At 39.4% G+C, this 17,987-nt stretch overlaps 1 protein-coding gene across 1 annotated transcript in view; it reads right to left on the bottom strand.

Moving 5' to 3' along the window:
- SOX5 (SRY-box transcription factor 5) overlaps positions 1-17,987 on the bottom strand; it is a 963,387-nt gene that overhangs the window by 816,177 nt on the left and 129,223 nt on the right. Inside the window, exon 3 of the mRNA XM_060165318.1 lies at positions 4,458-4,534. The gene's annotated coding sequence lies outside the window, so the exon portion shown is untranslated. The remainder of the gene's footprint in view (positions 1-4,457; positions 4,535-17,987) is intronic.

Genomic DNA, 17,987 nt, shown 5'->3' with positions numbered 1-17,987 from the left:
TCCCTAGCTCATCCCCTTCAGACACACAGTCTTCAGAAATCTATGCTTTAGAGTCTTGGATTAAACCTATTCCTTCTCCCTACAAAGCCTCTAAAATAAATAATATGGAATGTTTTGACTGTTCACATCTGTAAAAGCATTTAATCTTATCTGAAACTTCACACCTACACAGCTGACCTGGACATCATGTAAGAAAAATACAGTTTGAATTTCTCTTAACAGTATTTTGATTCTCTATCTTCTGTCTTTAGAAAGGATTACTGGAGTTATACTTTCCTCCTGTCTTAACTCACAGCCCTAAAAATAACCATTGGTTTGTTTCAGCCAAAATGGAAGAATAACAACATTTTTCTTATATGTAAAAATGTTTGCTCATCAAAAAACTCACTTCTCCAAACTCTATTAATGACTAATATTACTATGGAGAGAAGCAACCCCCTATCTTGGTTAAAATTAAAACTGAATCTGAAAAACAGAGACAAATATATAGCAAGAAAATCTGTAAACTAGTTTTCAATGAATGAACTACCTGCTGTTTCCTGTTCACAGACAATTGACACTGTGTAAAGATAGGTTGTAATCTAGAAAGCAAAACAAAACAAAAACCATACACAGAGAGAGTGATAACAGATCTACAAACTTCTCAATTGAAATAAGAACTGATGGTCAACTGAGGTTTTCAGGAGGTTTTTAAAAACAACATGCTCATCTGGAAAGCCAGATACACTATGGCCTCTGTAGAAATATTTTGAAAACTGGACCCCCCTGCAAAACAGCTGTATTTCACTGGCATTAATTAGTAGGGGAAAATATAATGTACTTCCTCACAACTGAGAGTATTAAACTTAACAAGGAGCAGTGACAATTCACTGCAGTCATAAATAGAAGATTCTGGTTGAAAACTTATCCATTCACGAAGAAGAGTGTTAAAACTTCAAAGGGTTTTGCTTCTGTGAAGAGATGAGACGGTTAAGTTTTCTTCACTTAACATGTTTATTCTCTTAAAATTGTCTGGTGATCACGGAATTCTCTTCTATTTTTGCGTGGTATTTTGATTCACTTAAGAAGAAAAACTCTTAGTGCTTAGGGGAGCAATTTAAAATCCCAGGCTAACCCCTTTTTCTTGTCAATAAACTGAGAAATCTGTGTAAAAATAAAGCATAATTATGACTGCCATCTGGGCGGTTGCTGCTTTAGTCTCCACATTCTTACAAACTTGTTTTCTTCCCAATATTAATGAAAAATACACAAACACTATGTAGGCATTTTCAAAGTATTGGTATTTCCTATGATCGACCTACCTATATTTTCTACCAATTCTCTCTAGGTATTTCAACTAAAATAATTTTTAAGAAAATAACTGATACCTCACCAAGACATTCCAAAAAATATTGCTAAAAAGAAAAAAATCAGCAAATCATAAGGTATTTTGGGTCATTATCAAAAAAGTATATATCCTTTACAAATTACTTTCATAGACCTGATTAATACTTTTCAAAGGAACTGACTAAATTGAAGGGATTTGGGATATATATAAACACAGGCTCCCATAGCAATAAATTGTTGAACCAACATTGAAAAGGTTCTTTTTTTCCCTAATGGAAGTCTTCTAACATTGGCAGTATAAAGTTCTTACCTTGAATAAAAGATTTTTCCTCTTTCCCTTACAAAAAATAATAGTTAAAGAAATAGCTTCAGGCTGAACTACTACATTTCCACTTTAGCTAATAAGAAAATATAACTTCTTTTTCTTTCTTAATTTGATAACATCATTTAAACAACTAGTTAAGGATTGAGTATAAACAAAATGAGAATATTCTGTCTCTTTTTTCAGGAAACAATGCCAGTAACAACTAATTTTCTTACATGGCTGTGGATATCAATGCTGGGTTTTTTTCGGGGTTTTTTTTGTTTGTTTGTTTTGGTTCCAGAAGGCATTGATTCAATGTCACTTTTAGAGCTTCTTAACCTAAAATCCATGGATTGCTATGAAATCTATAGGTTTCTGTAATTATGTATAAAATGTCATGTGTATATACCCATTGTAATTTTTCCTGCAGCCAATCTTCTTCTTTGCTACCTCGCATCCGTGAACCCTCTTTCTGTTAACAGTACCCCATTTTCCTCTGGGATACAATCCTAATGCTTAGTCCATGGAAAATGATGAAGCTCACTCCTGCTCCAAGAGAGACACACAGCATTATCCTGTGATCTAATCAAAGCAAATTAATACAAACAGACTTTGATAGGGCTTCTGGGAAAGAGATTCTCTCTTTTTCCTGTTTGATCTGAAGCTTGACAGGATATTATAGCTGAAGCAATGCCACTGCCACTGTCTTGCTCCCAAATGAAGCCAGAGACCGAAGCTGCATTAGTGGAAGCCGAGAGATGGAGAAAAAAATGAGTCTTGTTTACATTATTTTAATCCAGAAGTTAGTTCTGTGCCAAGACTCTATATTTTAATAAATAACACATGTACTTGCGCGCACATTCATACCATCTTACTCCACAAATTTGCATAGCTGACTTCTTCAGCTTAACTGCTCACTGGCTTTCTCTGACCTTTCCTACCTACTATAAATTCCCCTCTCTGTATTCTTTACTTCTCTGTCCATCCTATCTGTGTGTCATTAATCTCATTACGCATAGTCAAAATGATGTACCATATGCTATTTCTTATTTTGGTACCCAGGAAGTTGGTCAGTTTTCCAGTCCTTTTCAGTCAAAGTTTACACAGTGTAGGATTATTTTCCAGGAGAGAGACAGGGAGAGAAAAAAAGAGACAGAGAGAGAAGGAGACAGAGACAGACAGACAGAGAGAGATAGAGAGAGGGAGGGAGGGGAATAGATTTTAAAAACTGAAGATTCAAACAGAGAGCCATGTAATAAGTTTCATCAACGGTGGAACTAATTGAAATTTTGATTACACACATACAAGAAAATATATTTTAGTTAAGCAAATAACTGTAGCATAGATTAGGAGGAAAGGATTTTCATGCGTTTTGATCTCCATTCCAACCAGACTTAGCTGACATAATTATGGGGCCCCTAAAAGTAACTTCTGGGGTTTAGAAGCACCTACCACTTCCTTTGAACTGGCCCTATAAATGCCAAGAGTGAGTGTTTTAGATTAAATGAATAGATTAATAAACATCTTTGGAATATCCATTATTAAGGTTGATTTATGTTCTCTTGCCAGCAGTAATTCAAGAAAATGCCATGCTATTCAAAAAATATTGCACGTCGTTCTCACCACTTTGCCAAAGTTGACACCATGTAAGTATGACAATGACAATATCTATATTCTTTTGCGGTACTAACTGTACACAAAAGCTGATAGATATTAAACCACTCTAAGTTTGCAGGGGCATCAGCACAGGAACCACTCTTATTTATAACTCTGATAAATGACCTTTCATTTGTAAATTTATAGTGTATCTATAACTTCTTTAGGGAACCAAGAGTTTCATTCAAAAAACTGCCACAACATTTGTCTGTGCAAAGATGATGGATATGGTTCATGAAATTAAATGCTTTTAAAAATTAAAATCATATTGCCAAGAAAAAGGATATGTTCTTTCCTGGTTTGCTCACATTTTTAAATGATCACAACTGCACTCTCAGCAGTTATAATGCTTAATCTAGATAGCGTATTAATATAAATATGTCCAAATATATTGTTATTATGGTTGTGTAGTATCAGTATGAACTACTGGACATCAAGTTCACTTAAATTTATTTTTTTTCTAATTCTATTCCTCTGTAATAACCTATAAAATATATAAAGTAACATTAGAATATAATATTTCTTATTTATGTTTACTGCAATTACTGTATTTAATTTTTCAGGACTACTCCCAGCAAACTGCATGGTTTATTGTAACCATAGGCTATTAGAAACTACAATTTAAATAAAATTACTTAAATAAAATACATATTTGCCAAAAATTAACATTAACAAAATAAGTCTTATTTTATCCCAATGTAGACTTTGCTCAATTGGAGAAATCAAAGAAGGAGAAGATGAAAGATAATCACTAAAGTAACCAATAAAAAGCAGAGTAGTCAATGTTCTAAGTGTGAAGAAGAAATGTACATTGTTACTATGTGTGATGTATTCTGGTGGCTTTCCTACTCCTTCATCTGCCATCATTTACTGCCTAGGTAACACAAAAATCTCAGTGCTTTGGCTTTTTCTAGAGTAGTTTTACTTTTTTAATCTATCCTATTATTACGGAATCTGCAAAAGAGTGAACCTGACTTTAATTATTTGATTTGGTTATATGAACAACAATCTCCAAATTGCAACTTTCTTTAGCATTAGCTCCTCCAGCCCAAAATTGTTCCAAATGCTTGCAAAATTTCTACGCAAAATATTTCTTACATATTGAGTGTTCTATATTCTGCTTAAAACAAAGATAATATTAAAAATAAAATACAATAAGCAGTTTACATACCCCAGTGGACCGCTAGCTCCTTGCAGGCAGGAACATATTTATCATCATCTTTGGGTCACCGATGGCCAGCACAGCACCTGAGATATAATGCACACTCATAAATGTGTTTGAATGAATTAAATAAGACAGTGCTGTCTGGCATCCACTTGCAAGGTAAGAATTCAATAAAGTAACCATTCTATCTACCAACGCTCTTCCTCTATATATTATTAAAGTAGCAGTGCATATTCTTATACATTTGAATGACAACTTAATCCTGAAAACTCAATTCTCAAAAATAACTGTTTCTAAATGCCTATTACATTACATATTCTTACTGTCTTTGGTTCTGGTGGAGGCTATACAGTGCAGTGTTTGAGATCATGTACTTTGGAATCAGGCTGATACATGTTCAAATCCTGGTTCCACCACCGGCTATTTACAGTTTTGGATAAGCCACTAATCTCTCTAAATATCGAATTGCCTTCAAAATAAAGATAATTTTAGTAACTTTCTAATAATGTTCAAAGGATCCAAGGAAACAGTGCTTTAGCACACTGCCTGATACACAGTATGCCCTCAATAAATGATAACCACTATTTGTATTCCTTCCTCTTTCCCTCCCTCCCCTTCTGAAGAGCTAACCTTACTCTGGCCTTTGCCTTTGGCTACCGGGAGGTAATCTCTAGGACCTCAAAACGTCATGGCTGACAGGAATGTCTCTGTTTGCCTGAGGGCTTTGGCCACAAGATAGTCTAACAATGTGATTTTATGATAGGGGCCTTGAGTCATGCAATATCAATTCTGCCTCCAAAACTACCTGGAGACTAAAGGTATCAGCCCAACACTGACGTCCAGGAGGGGCTAGAGACTAACGGTCAGCCACGCGAGTGGTATGTGATCAAGTCCCAGTAAAAACTCTGGCCACCAAAGGCTCAATGAGCTTCTCTAGTTGGCAATGCTCTGTGCATACCGTCACACGTCAGTACTGGGAAAATAACATGTTCTGACTCCATAGGGCAGGGTGATGGAAGCTCTGTGGTTGGTTCTTCTAGCCTCAGACCCAACCTTATATAACTGCTTTCCCTGGCTGATTTCAATCAGGATCTTTCCCTGTAATAAACTGTAACCATGAATATAACAGCTTTCACTGAGTTCTGTGAGGACTTCTAGCAAATTTTCAAACCTGAGGGCAGTTTTGGAAATCCCTCAAACACACATCTGGTGTCAAAAGTGAGGGTGGGGCTTCCCTGGTGGCGCAGTGGTTGGGAGTCCGCCTGCCAAAGCAGGGGACACGGGTTCGTGCCCTGGTCCGGGAAGATCCCACATGCCGCACAGTGGCTGGGCCTGTGAGCCATGGCCGCTGAGCCTGCGCGTCCGGAGCCTGTGCTCCGCAACGGGAGAGGCCACAACAGTGAGAGGCCCGCGTACCGCAAAAAAAAAAAAAAAAAAAAAAAGTGAGAGTGGTCTTGTGTGGAGGACTGGCTCCCTCAAACTCTGTAGCTGACTAACAACTGTACAGTTGGTTAAACTCTCACACCTTCCTTCTTTAAATCTGGAAAGCCCCAAAGCTTTGAAAGACATCTCACCTTATCACTCAAGTGAATGTAACAAAACTCTCACTTAACAGTGAAAATCAGTTTGAATTGATGGTGTTTATGTATATACTATATGTTGTTTTATGTTCCCATGTACAAACAATAAAATCCTCCTCCAGTAATAGACTCAGAAATGTTCTGTTTTGGTTATACGAACAGCAGTACTGTTTAGAAGTACATGAGTCACATACAAGTAAAATTTCTAAAGATTAGTAACAGTAGATCTGTCAAGTTCAGATATGAGAAAGTTAACTTAAGAGGTACATTGGTTTTCAAACAAAATATTAATTAAATCATACGCTTCTTCTGCATCTCCTAAATGAAGTATGCAAGAGGCTGTTTGTAACCTTGTTTAAAAAAAAAAAAAGCAAACTTTTTTTTTTTTACAACTATCAGTTTGGTAAGCAGAATTTTAAGATGGTCCACACATTCCCCCCAACTTGTGAACAGGCTCCTCAGCGTAATCTCCAGAGTTGTGAATATGATGGGTTTTACCCCCATGAATAGATTATATTATTTAACATAGTTGACTTTAAAACAGGAAGATTATCTGCATGGGTCTAACCTCATCACATAAACCTTTTAAATCTTGGTCTAGAGGTCAAAGACTGAGGATGATGGAGATTTGAAGCATTAGAAGGATGTGACACACCACTGCGGACTTTAGGATAGAGGTGGTGGCGTGGCAAGGAGTACACACAGCCTCTAGGAGCTATGGGCGACCCCTAGCAGATAGCCCCAAGGAAACGGGACCTCAGTCCTACACACAAAAAGCTGAATTCTACCAATAAGAATAAGTTTGGAAGCAGATTTTTCCCCAGGAGTGTACAGGCAAGAACCCAGCCTGGCCAATCTTGATTCCAGCCTTGTGACACCTTGAGCAGAGAACCTAGTCAAACCATGCTGGGCTCCTGACCTGTGAGCTAATAAATGGGACTTGTATTAAGACACTACGTTTTTGATAACTTGATATATACTTGCAGAAAGCTAATAACACACAGGAACTGAGGATTCTGGATGTATTTTACTGACCTCTCTTCAGTCTTTCACTCTGAAAACAATATCAGTTATGTGCCAGGTTTCACTAACCATAGAGACCCCCAGTTACCAGTTACCGTTGCCAATACTGAAAAGTCATGGACCCACTCTGAACAAGAAACAGAAAAAACAGTACTACGCCATATGCTAAAGACCGAATGTCCTCCCAAAATTCATATGGTGAAACCTAATACCCAATGTGATGATATTAGGAAGTAGGGTCTTTGGGAGGTGCTTAGTTCATGAGAGTGGAGCCCTCGTGAATGGGATTAGTCATCTTATCAAAGAGACCCCAGAGAGCTCCCCATCCCCTTCCACCAAGTGAGGTTACAGCGAAAAGACAGCCATCTAGGAAGCAGGCTCTCACCAGACGCCGAATGTGCTGGCGCCTTGAGCATGGGCTTCCCAGCCTCCATAAGTATGAGAAATAAATTTCTGTTGTGTTAAGCCACCCAGTTTATGGTATTTTTGTTATAGCACCCATATGGACTAAGACAAAAATGTAATTGTTGTCTCTTCAGTAGATCATTTGGAAAACTCGACTCTCTGCCTCCTATATGGAAGGTGTTGAGAAGGTAATGCTTAAATATGCTGTGAATTATCTCCAAAGTTTCTGGGGCCATTTTAAGGGTAGAAGTAGGCAGTGACTGTGCCTGCTTGAGGCATATGTGGGAAACTACCATATGTTCAGTGCAGAAGACACAGAATCTCTAAGTACCTGAAGTGAGATTGGGGGTCACTTAAAAAGCATCTCTCCTAAGAGTCTTCGTAGAACATGCTACTACAATTGCTCCCTGTCTCATTCCCTTTTTACTCATTTACTACAATGCTGCCATGTTTATTTTTATAAAACACAAATTTTATCATTTTATCATGACCAGTTTCAATGGCCTTCAAGATAAGGTCATTAGTTCACTAATACATTCAATACTTAAGTGCCCAGTTCTATACTAGGTGATAGGGACACACTGATAAGTAAAACAGATAAGGTCCTGCTCTCCTCTGAGATTTGCCCTTTCAAAAATATCCTTCCCATCCCCATCTTGTTCAACTAGAAAATTATGATTAATCTTGTGTGTGTGTGTGTGTGTGTGTGTGTGTGTGTGTGTGTGTTTTCCTTTTTTTATTTTGATCTTCAATCCCTAACTTGGGCTTCACTCCTCTGGGAAGCCCTCTTTGACCGTCTTAAGCATAATGAGGCACTCCTTCTCTGTGCTCCCATAAAATACTGTACCTAATCATATAAGAAAATTGATCACCTTGTATTAAAATTGCATGGATTGCATGTCTGCAACCTCCATAAGCAGAATATGGGAGAAAACTCCGGAAGCATGTGCACCCCAAATTCCTAGTCAATAAGAGATTATGAATGGGTAGGTCCTCTTGGGAGAAGCTGACACTAGACCTAATCCCTCCTGTGGGGCAGAATCTACAGGATACATACACGATGGAGGGAGAGTATTCTAAATTGACAGTAGAAACCAGGCTGGGCAGTAAGGACTAACCTGTGCTACCCCACACATCTTAGGTATACTGGGATGAAAATTCCTCCTTCCCCTTGCACCCTCTATCTCAATCATGAGTTCCTGGACGTTCGGCCCAGAGTAGACCCTCCAGAATGCAAGGTGGGAGATCAGCTACTAGTTAGAACATAGGGGCTATTCATCAGCTTACGTAGTGAGACAACAATCTTGAATGACAGAATTTGAGAGTGAAGAGCGATTGCAAGATTTCCAAAATATTCCCGGTGAAAATGCAAAAGCAAAATGTGAATCCTAAACAGATAGAGCCAGTATGGGAACTCGCACGTATCTAGGGAGGGAGGGGGGAGAAGTCTAGGGAAAGAAGAGAGGCAGAGCTCAGAGGCGGGGGCCAGGCTCTCTCCCTATCTTGGTATTTAACCAATAAGGAGGTGGGGCAGGAGAATATCAGGTGGATAAAAGGGACCTAAGAGCTGACAGTCCTCTTTCATGGACATTACTTGTTGGGCAGGGCATGGGAGAGGTCACAGGCCTCTCAGGGAATCCCTGTTGTAAGTCTTACACCCATCTAAACTGGTGAGGGAGAAATGAAAAAAAACTGGTGAAGGAAGGTGCCCAGATAGATTGAGTTAAAACTGTTTACTATACCTCACAGGTTGTGTGCATGTGCAAGGAACCTCAAAATGTCTGTACTCTGTTCCATCCTCCCCAGTTCCAACACAAACACACACACACACACACACACACACACACACACACACACACACACACACACACACACACACACACACACACACACACACACACACACACACACACACACACACACACACACACATACGTACAACACAGAGGAAGACTGGGAAAGCCCTGGGCTGGGGAAAGGAAGAGGGACCTCAAATTCAAGGCAATGGTATTCAAGGCAATGGTAGGCCAGCAGCAGCCGCTCAGGCTCACATCCAGGTGGGGCTAATTACATCAGCAAGGACAGAGGGGCCCACAGGTAGAGACCCTGGCCGAGGGAAGATGCCAGGAAGGATACAGAGGGCAACCCCAGGGCCAGCGTGCACACACGTGACACTCCACACCACCGTGCCAGCCGCAATGGTACACAAACTCCCCATAGGTGGTTTCTTTAGTGGGGACAGGGGCAGGGGAGGGCACAAAATGTAAGCAGTCATCCCTCTTAGGGTCAAGTAAGTGCAGGGTTGCCACCTGAGAGGGATACTTCCTTACATTTTACACCCAAGGTGCCCCTCTCACCCAACCCTACCCTGGACAGGGAAATAGAGAAACTAACAAACAAAAAGAGGTGATTTGACAGTAAAGATACTGAGTTATTTTGTGCTCTTTGGAGTTTACTTTTTATTATCTTTCAATCTGCACAGTAGGGTAGGGACTCAGGAGCAAGAATACATTATGGAAACAGCTCCATTTTCTTTGTATATTAGAGTAGAAGTGGGTAAGTTTCGACCCAATTAGATGTGTCCCCAAAATTATTACAATATCTTATCAGATTATTTTCCTATTTAAATTACTCAAATTGCTATAAAAATCTTTTTTTCTTTATACCTTTATACCTTCTCAAAGCAAATCAGATCCACTTCTTCCCATACTGTTGAAAGTTACATGTTACCTCACCCAACATACAAAAGAGACCAAGAACACGAATTTTTTAAGAGTCAGTAAGGAAGATGACCACTTGTACTCCCCTGCCAGCCTCAAGCATCTTTCCTAGTGTCCTCTTGTGAAGACTGCTCAAAAGACACATGATCTAAAATCTCAAATTGCTATAAATCTGAGATACTAGGGTAATTTGACGACTTTAAACCCTTAAGATATGTGTTGTGGTTCCTTTTACAAATTTCAAGAATTTTCACATGTTCCATTTAATAACTCCATAGATAGCAGCACTGTTTTGCCAACTGCAGTTTGGATCTGTAGGCTTTACCTCCACACTCTACCTGCTGGCTGAGTGTCCTGGAACAAGTCACCTGATCTTTCAGTGTACTTTATTCATCACGTTAAAGGGTAGCCTACACAATTCCCAAAGTTCCACCCTGATCTAATATTTCTACCACAAATAGATGGTAACCTCTAATGGTATCTTATCAACCTTTCTAATTAGAATTAGAATTTCTAATTTCTAAGGAATGCAATCACAAACAACATTAGCTGATTTGCTACCAGTTCTCCTACCAGTAGAACTGGTAGCATGAGGAACGAGAGACAGAAATGCTCAATGAGACTTGAGTGGTCAACAGTAATCATAATCAACGCTGATATTCTGTAGTAGTTCCTATGAGCAGACACCATGCCAACTGCTTTACATGTAATATCTGGCTTAATTCTTACAACAGCTCTATGGGACAGGTACTTTTATTATACTCATTTTACAGATGAGAAAATCGGCACACGAGATTAGGAAATGTGCTCAAGGTCACAAAGCTAGAAAGTCTTTCATTACCTATGAAACTCCTTTTAGTTGCAACCAAAAGAACTCAACCAAAATACAGTGAAAAGTGCAAGACAGAAGAAACTCTAGAATCACTGTATATTAGAAATGTTTAACATAACCATTTCTGGAATCAAAGTTCAATAAGAATGCAGAAAACGTATTGCTCAAAAAATTTATTTTCATGAGGTAGTAGTATCCAGATGCATGCCAAGTTGAAATCGCAAAGGACATAATCATTTCTTCATTCATTCTACAGGTGAGGAAAATCGGTTGACTAGGGAAATGGCAGGACTGTGCCTGAAATCCAGATCTCCTCTTTTTCAGTCCAGGGCTCTTTCGAGTGTGTACCTGATCCTTTGGGAAAGGCAATAGTGGCTGACAGTGCTGGCTGTGATGCTCAGTGTGAATTCCTGCTTTCACTCGCCAGCAGTGCGATCTTATGTCTCAGTTTCCACATTTGTAAAATGTGAGTAATAATACCTACTGTATAGGGTTGTTGTGAGAATTTAAGTAATTAATACATAAAAAACACGCAGAACCATCCCTGGTACCCAGTCAGTTACTTAAGTGTTGGTCTTTATTATTACTACAGTAGCACATTTGGGGGGAAAAAAGGGGAAGCCAAAACATCCATGTGCCATCCAGCGGCACAAAGACTAGAGCGGAAGAGTCGTGTTAATACCATTTGAGATAGCCCACTCTTTCCATCTAAAAGATCTATTCCTTAACCCTCCCAAGCACACCATATAGACAACTGGGAGTGAATTTCTGTCAGGACTAGAGATACAGGAAATGCTAGAAGAAGTAATTTCCGAGCCAAGTTTTAGGGAGGACTCAGCTTCCAGACTTAGCTTTATCGTTCACAACTGGATTCTAGAAAGCCAGGTCATGTCTCCAAGTCTCAGTTTCCTTCTCAGAACTTTCCTATAGAGGGAAACCTCTGGAGGCTTCGCAAGGTTTCACTAAGAGCAGAGGCCAAAAAGGAGATTTCTGATCTTAATTTTAATCATTCTAACCTAGTGAACAATATATAACCTTTAATTACCAAATCTTTGTTTTCTTGTTTTGCATCAGACTTCCTGCCATTATTAACAGGCATGATTATAGGAAAACACGTGTAATTTGCAATTCAAACAGTCTTTAATCTTAAAAGAATTTCCATGGGTGGAAGAAATGGCGTACAAGTCCCCTAGCTCTGTCCCTCGCATAGCCCACCACTTGCTCAAGGGATCTTAACTCATAAAGGAGGAGTGCTGTACAGCTTTAAAATGACTTCATTCCCATATTTACATATTTTTAATAGGGCTATGATGAATCTCCTTCCGCTTGACTCCTATTTTGAGCTGTGATATTTTAATCTCCATTCTTGCTGCAACTTAGCAGATGAATGTGCAGTGTGACAGAGCTCAGAGGAAATAGTATAAATAAAGCAAAGTGGAGCTATGACATCTCACATTTTATAGCTTTTTTATTGTAGCCAAAGCATAAACAGAGCACAGCTGTGTTATACTTACCGCTGTGAGCACTCCCTCAATCCTCACCCCCTATTGCTTTTAAAAAGACAGTGCTCTTATTCAGAAAGCTTCGGCTGTGGGTAGCACGGCTGCACCGGTGGCAGCCTCTACCCCAAACCTCTACCTTGACTCACTTCTCCTCTTCCAGATGTAGATTTGTGGAGTTCCACATCATTCCTCTGACTGAAAACCAATATGCCAACAGCAGCCCATCCTGTACTGTAGCAGAAGCACCCTGTTCCTACCTATTGGAAAATGGCTCCACAGCCAAAGCTGTAATTTTCACTCCTCAACAGACACACTGCACCCAAATAATTCACAAACACTCTCTTAACAGGAGACACACAACTAGCTGGAAGTATTCAAAATAGTGCACTCTCTTAATGAAAGTCCCTTTTAGAATGCAGAAGTTGTATTTTTCACTTTCAAATTAACTCTTAGTCATGTTTGGGTGAAAGTTGTAAATGCCAAAAAGGTCAAATACAGTGAGAGTGAGAAGAGTGGTATCGACCTGTGCAAAATCACTCCACGTGCTAAAACAGTCGTCAGGTTTTAGGGTTTCTCAGGCTGGTTACATATTTCATTAAGTCCAAAGAAGACAGAGGAAAAGACAAATAGCAAGCACCTTCTACACCCTGACAAACACGCGGTTATATACGCAGGGTTGATGAGTCCAGGACAGACACCTGATCTAAGAGGAGCCAATCAGAGTTCTTCCCAGAGATAGTCTATTTAAGTAAAATGGAAAAAACAGCAAGCTATAGAATTCCTGTGCTGTCATCGATGGCGCCGTTTCCTCCAATATGGAGAAATCTCTATTGCAGCAAGGAAAAGTTGACATCCAGAGTGACATGGACACAGGAGAGAGGGGTATCGAGCCCTGACGGAGTATGACTCCCTGGTCCCAAGTGTTCCTGAGGCCCATCCAAACTCCTGCCTCCCCCCAGTTTGGTTATTTGCCTTCCTTGTATTCCTTTACCCAACCAATTCCAGCTTTCTTTTCTTAAGCTGCCTCAAATTGCGTTTTATCACTTACGAAAAAAGAATCCAATTTCACCTTCCAGAAGAAAATTCTTTTTTTCAGTTGGATTAGGATTTATTTCTTTCTTTTTCAAATACCACCACACTATTTATGGGAAGGGAGGAAAACCCTCTGGGCTTGTAGAGGAATGTGTAATGAAATTCAAAAGACACATGCATCCAAGTGAAAAGAATATAGGGGCCCAGTAGCCTATACACCAGTGAAGTGAAATGAGAGACAGGAAGATTGATTTGCATCATCATTAACATGGAAGGAGAAAAGCGGGAGAACACAATGACGGCGAGAACCACCTCCATTGACATACGTCATTGTTTCGAAACAACGGGCCCAACTGGGCTAACACAGGGGCAAAGTTGGTATCCCAAGCTTCCCAGCTATCTATCCGCCCAAAATCGCTCTTCTGCCAAGCTCATTGTCTACCAAGCTGCCAGCCCAGCCCAGGGATCTGATTAGCAATTTGCACTTTTGTGAGAGGATTAACAGAATTCCTTTGTTTTGAGGTCGGATTATCAAACTGCATCTTTAAAGAGGTGTGACCTCATCCAGATTCATAAGCCTGCTCCCTGGAGAATGGCTTGGATTTTTACTCCACGTGTGCAGCATATAATTTCATAAGGGAGTTACTGTCAAAACATGGTACTCATTTCTTGATGTGTGCGAAGAAGCACATTCGTAACGTAAAAAACCTCAGACGCTTTGTGATACTTTAAACTAATCCATCTGGTGGGAAAACAAGGATTTTCAACCCGTTTGGTTCCAGCACTAGTAAATTAGTGTGCATCTAGCTCTCACAGAAGCTGGAGATAAACCCCATTCCCAAACTGAGACTCATGATGACTCTATTTTTAAGAATATTCTGAATCAACACTTACCCTCGAGAAATTTTTTAAAAAGAAAGCAGAACACACACAAGAGTAAACTGAGGCAAACCGAAGAATTTGACGGCTACGGCCCAAATGATAATGATATCAAATTGTTCACACTGCATGGTTTATATATCCAGCTTTACCCAAATATAGAGATGAACGAGGAAAACACAGTAAGAGTTTTGCACTTCTAAGTCTGTTCAGTAGTAGGGAACTCATCAGAAGGAAAGTCCCTGAAGTTTCCACCAAAGTTTGAAACAAGTAAAACATCCATAGGGCAGTATGCAACAGGTTGTGAAAAATTAGTCTTCAGACTTTGCACTAGTGTAATTTTTACTTGAGATGGCCATCACAGATAAAATGCACAAAAGCAATCCGGCCTCCAGAAGGCATGCATCACTGGTGTGAGAACTGTATCCTGGGAAGTACATAAATGCCCATTCAGCTACAAACGGCAAAACGGCAGTCTGGCCACAACTAATGCCCCCAAAGCCAGACACTGCTGAAGATCAAGCGGCAGCTTTATTCGTTGACAAACTAAGAATCAAAAGTTGATTTTCAGGTGCTTGTCTTGGACAAGCAATGAAAGCATCTTGTTTCATAAAGAGGAAACAAGTACATTAAATGTGTTTACTTTAAATGTTAATATAGATTGTTACCCCAAAGTTGATAGATTCGGGAATCTGCCTTCAATTTAGGGAACTTTCAATTACAGTAAGAGTGTATTTACTAGGCAAGCCCTCATAAATAAGGTGTCAGGTGTGTTGGTCTGTTTGTAAGCACGATACATACACACAAGACTATTAAATCTATGGTTCTTAATGAGTGGTTGTGTCCGTTAATGAATTCACTTGGAAAATCTTTGTTAGTACAATTGTCATGTACCCCAACTTATAGCCTGTGGGTGGAATGAGGACATATTTTTCTGAAAAATCTCGACTGGGATTCTGTGAATCCCTCTTAAACAGCCCTCTCTTATATTTGAAAATAGCCCTTCTATCTGCTGCTTGCTAGTCCTGCCTTACTAACTAAATTGAAGTGTCCTTGAAAAGGTGGATCATGTCTCTTAAGAGCCTCCTACAGTGACCTGCAAACAGTTTGGTGTTCAAAAAAGTTGGATGAATAAATTCGAAAGACTTTTGTTTAATTAATAGGGGTATGATAGAAGTTATCAAAGCAGATGAATACTTCAGGGAGAGTAGAAATGAAAAAAAAAATAATTCAACAATAACTTGACTTTAACCCTAAAGCTGCCTACACGGAATTCAAGAAGAAAACAATGTGCATTATTTATGCCTTCTCTAGCCATAAATACAGAGCACCGGCCAAAATCAACCTTGAATTATTCATTGACTCAACATATATTTATTGAATGTCTCCATTTGCCAGGAACTATCTTGGGCTCTAGAGTCAGAGCAGTAAACAAAACAGACCAAGCTCCTTGCCCTCGTGCAGCTAATATTCTAGGCAGGAAGATAAAAAATAAACAAGATAAATGAATAGATAACATTACTATGTTAGTTACAGAAGTGCTAAGGAGAAAAATTAAAGCAAGGGACGATAGAGAGTGTTTAGAGGACTAGTTGAAATTTTAGAGGAGAAGGAAGGGCCTCACCCAGAAGGAGCCATTTGAGTCAAGACCTAAAGAAAGTGTTGGAATGAGTCACTCAGTATTTATCAGTATGCACAGCAAGAGCACTGCCGGCAGAGGGAACCTTGCAGGGGTGCAAAGGTCCTACGAGGGGCAGGGCCCAGCTTGTTAGAGAAAGAGCAATGGGCAGAGGGAGGGAGGGAGGATAGTAGTAGAAGGACAAGCCGGCAAGGAGAGGGGATGGGGACTGCCTCTGCTCTCTGAGGGTCACAGTAAGGACTTCCCTGAGGAAGAAAGCCACTGGCGTGTCCTGGGCAGAGAAGGACATAATCTGACTATTGTGCTTCACCCATTCAAGGCTCACCCTGGCTGTCATGTGAAAACAGACTGAAGGCGAATAAAGTGAGGAGCCCAATTAGGAGACTTTGGCCACAAACAGAAATGCAGTGGCTTGGACCAGACTGGAAGGTGGAGATGAGAAGAGGTGGTCAGGTCCTGGAAATATTTTGAAGGTAGGGCTGATAGAATTTTACCCAGGGATTAGATGGACTATAAGTGAAAGAGAGGAGTCATGGGTGATGAAAGGTTTGGGGTCTGAGCAACGGGAAGAACGGATCTTCCTTTCCCTGAGCCAGGGAAGACTTCAAGGGGAGCAGGTGTGAGGCGCACATCCAGAGCTCATTTTCATGTGCTAAGTGGAGTGGCCAAGGAGCCGTTTGGGTGGGTGTGTATGGAGCTCAGGAGAGAGGTTACAAAGTAAAAGGAACTTATATCCTCAGACAAAACTGTCCTAGCTCTGACCACTAAAAGTGGTTGCTTTCAAATGAGTCTTTATTTAAAAGCTATGACACACTGCTATATTTAAAATGAATAACCGACAGGACCTACTATATAGCACAGGGAGCTCTGCTCAATATTCTGTAACAACCTAAATGGGAAAAGCATTTGAAAAAGAATAGATACATGTATAGATATGTATATAACTGAATCACTTTGCTGTACACCTAAAACTAACACAACACGGTAAATCAACTATACTCCTATATAAAAAGTTAAAAATAATAAATAACCAAATAAATAAATAAATAAATACAAGCTATGACAGAATTTGCAGTATTTTTAATAACTGTCTTTCAAAAAGTACAGAAATCTGTATATAGCCATTTGATTTTAATAGAGATAATTCCTTAAAGTTCATCATTTACTGATACACCACAGGCAGCTAAATTCATACTGTCAATGTATGTAACAAATAACAAAGTAATAGCCTTGGTTTGGTGGTCCGATTTGATATATGACTAGTGTTTAGATAATCCAGAAGAACAAATACGTAGTACCGTCCGTGGATATGTACGTCTCACTTTTTTTTTAAGGAATGACAAGGAAATGTACACACATGCTTCTGAGGGACTGCTGATGAGACCTCATGCTGAGCACATTTTAAGTTCCATGTTTTATCTTTAAGATGTATGTAGAATTTTAAAAATGAATTAAAAAGATTAAATGTTTTAAGGTATTTGCTAAATTATCTGACTTTCCCCCAAAATCATTAGGGAAAGTTGACTTTGATAATTGTAAGGTACTTTACAACTAGTATCATCATCATAGCTATCTTTTATTAAGCCCTACTAAGTGGTAGGCATTGTGTATTAATTTTATACTATATACCAGGCCCTGCATATTGTTTTGTATGTATTAAATCATTTAATCCTAATGTCAATCCTACTTTATTCATAAATATTCCTTACACTAAAGCCAGATGTCTCCTGACAAAAATTTATAGAGAAATTTCTTCTCCTTCAACGTGAAACCAAAAAGCAACAGCGAAGACTAAAACAACATACATAAATATATGGTACTGGAGACAACTGGGAAAGTTGTACTCCTGTGTACTTGTAATTTAACTAGGAAATGCCTATCTGAACAATAATCCTATACCAAATGTCCTGTACCAAAACAAACG

This window comes from Lagenorhynchus albirostris, chromosome 11 (genome assembly GCF_949774975.1).
Source record: "Lagenorhynchus albirostris chromosome 11, mLagAlb1.1, whole genome shotgun sequence".
NCBI classification, from domain to species: domain Eukaryota; kingdom Metazoa; phylum Chordata; class Mammalia; order Artiodactyla; family Delphinidae; genus Lagenorhynchus; species Lagenorhynchus albirostris.
The sequence above is the reverse complement of the archived record's forward strand: the minus strand, read 5'-3'. Positions and strand labels throughout refer to the sequence as shown.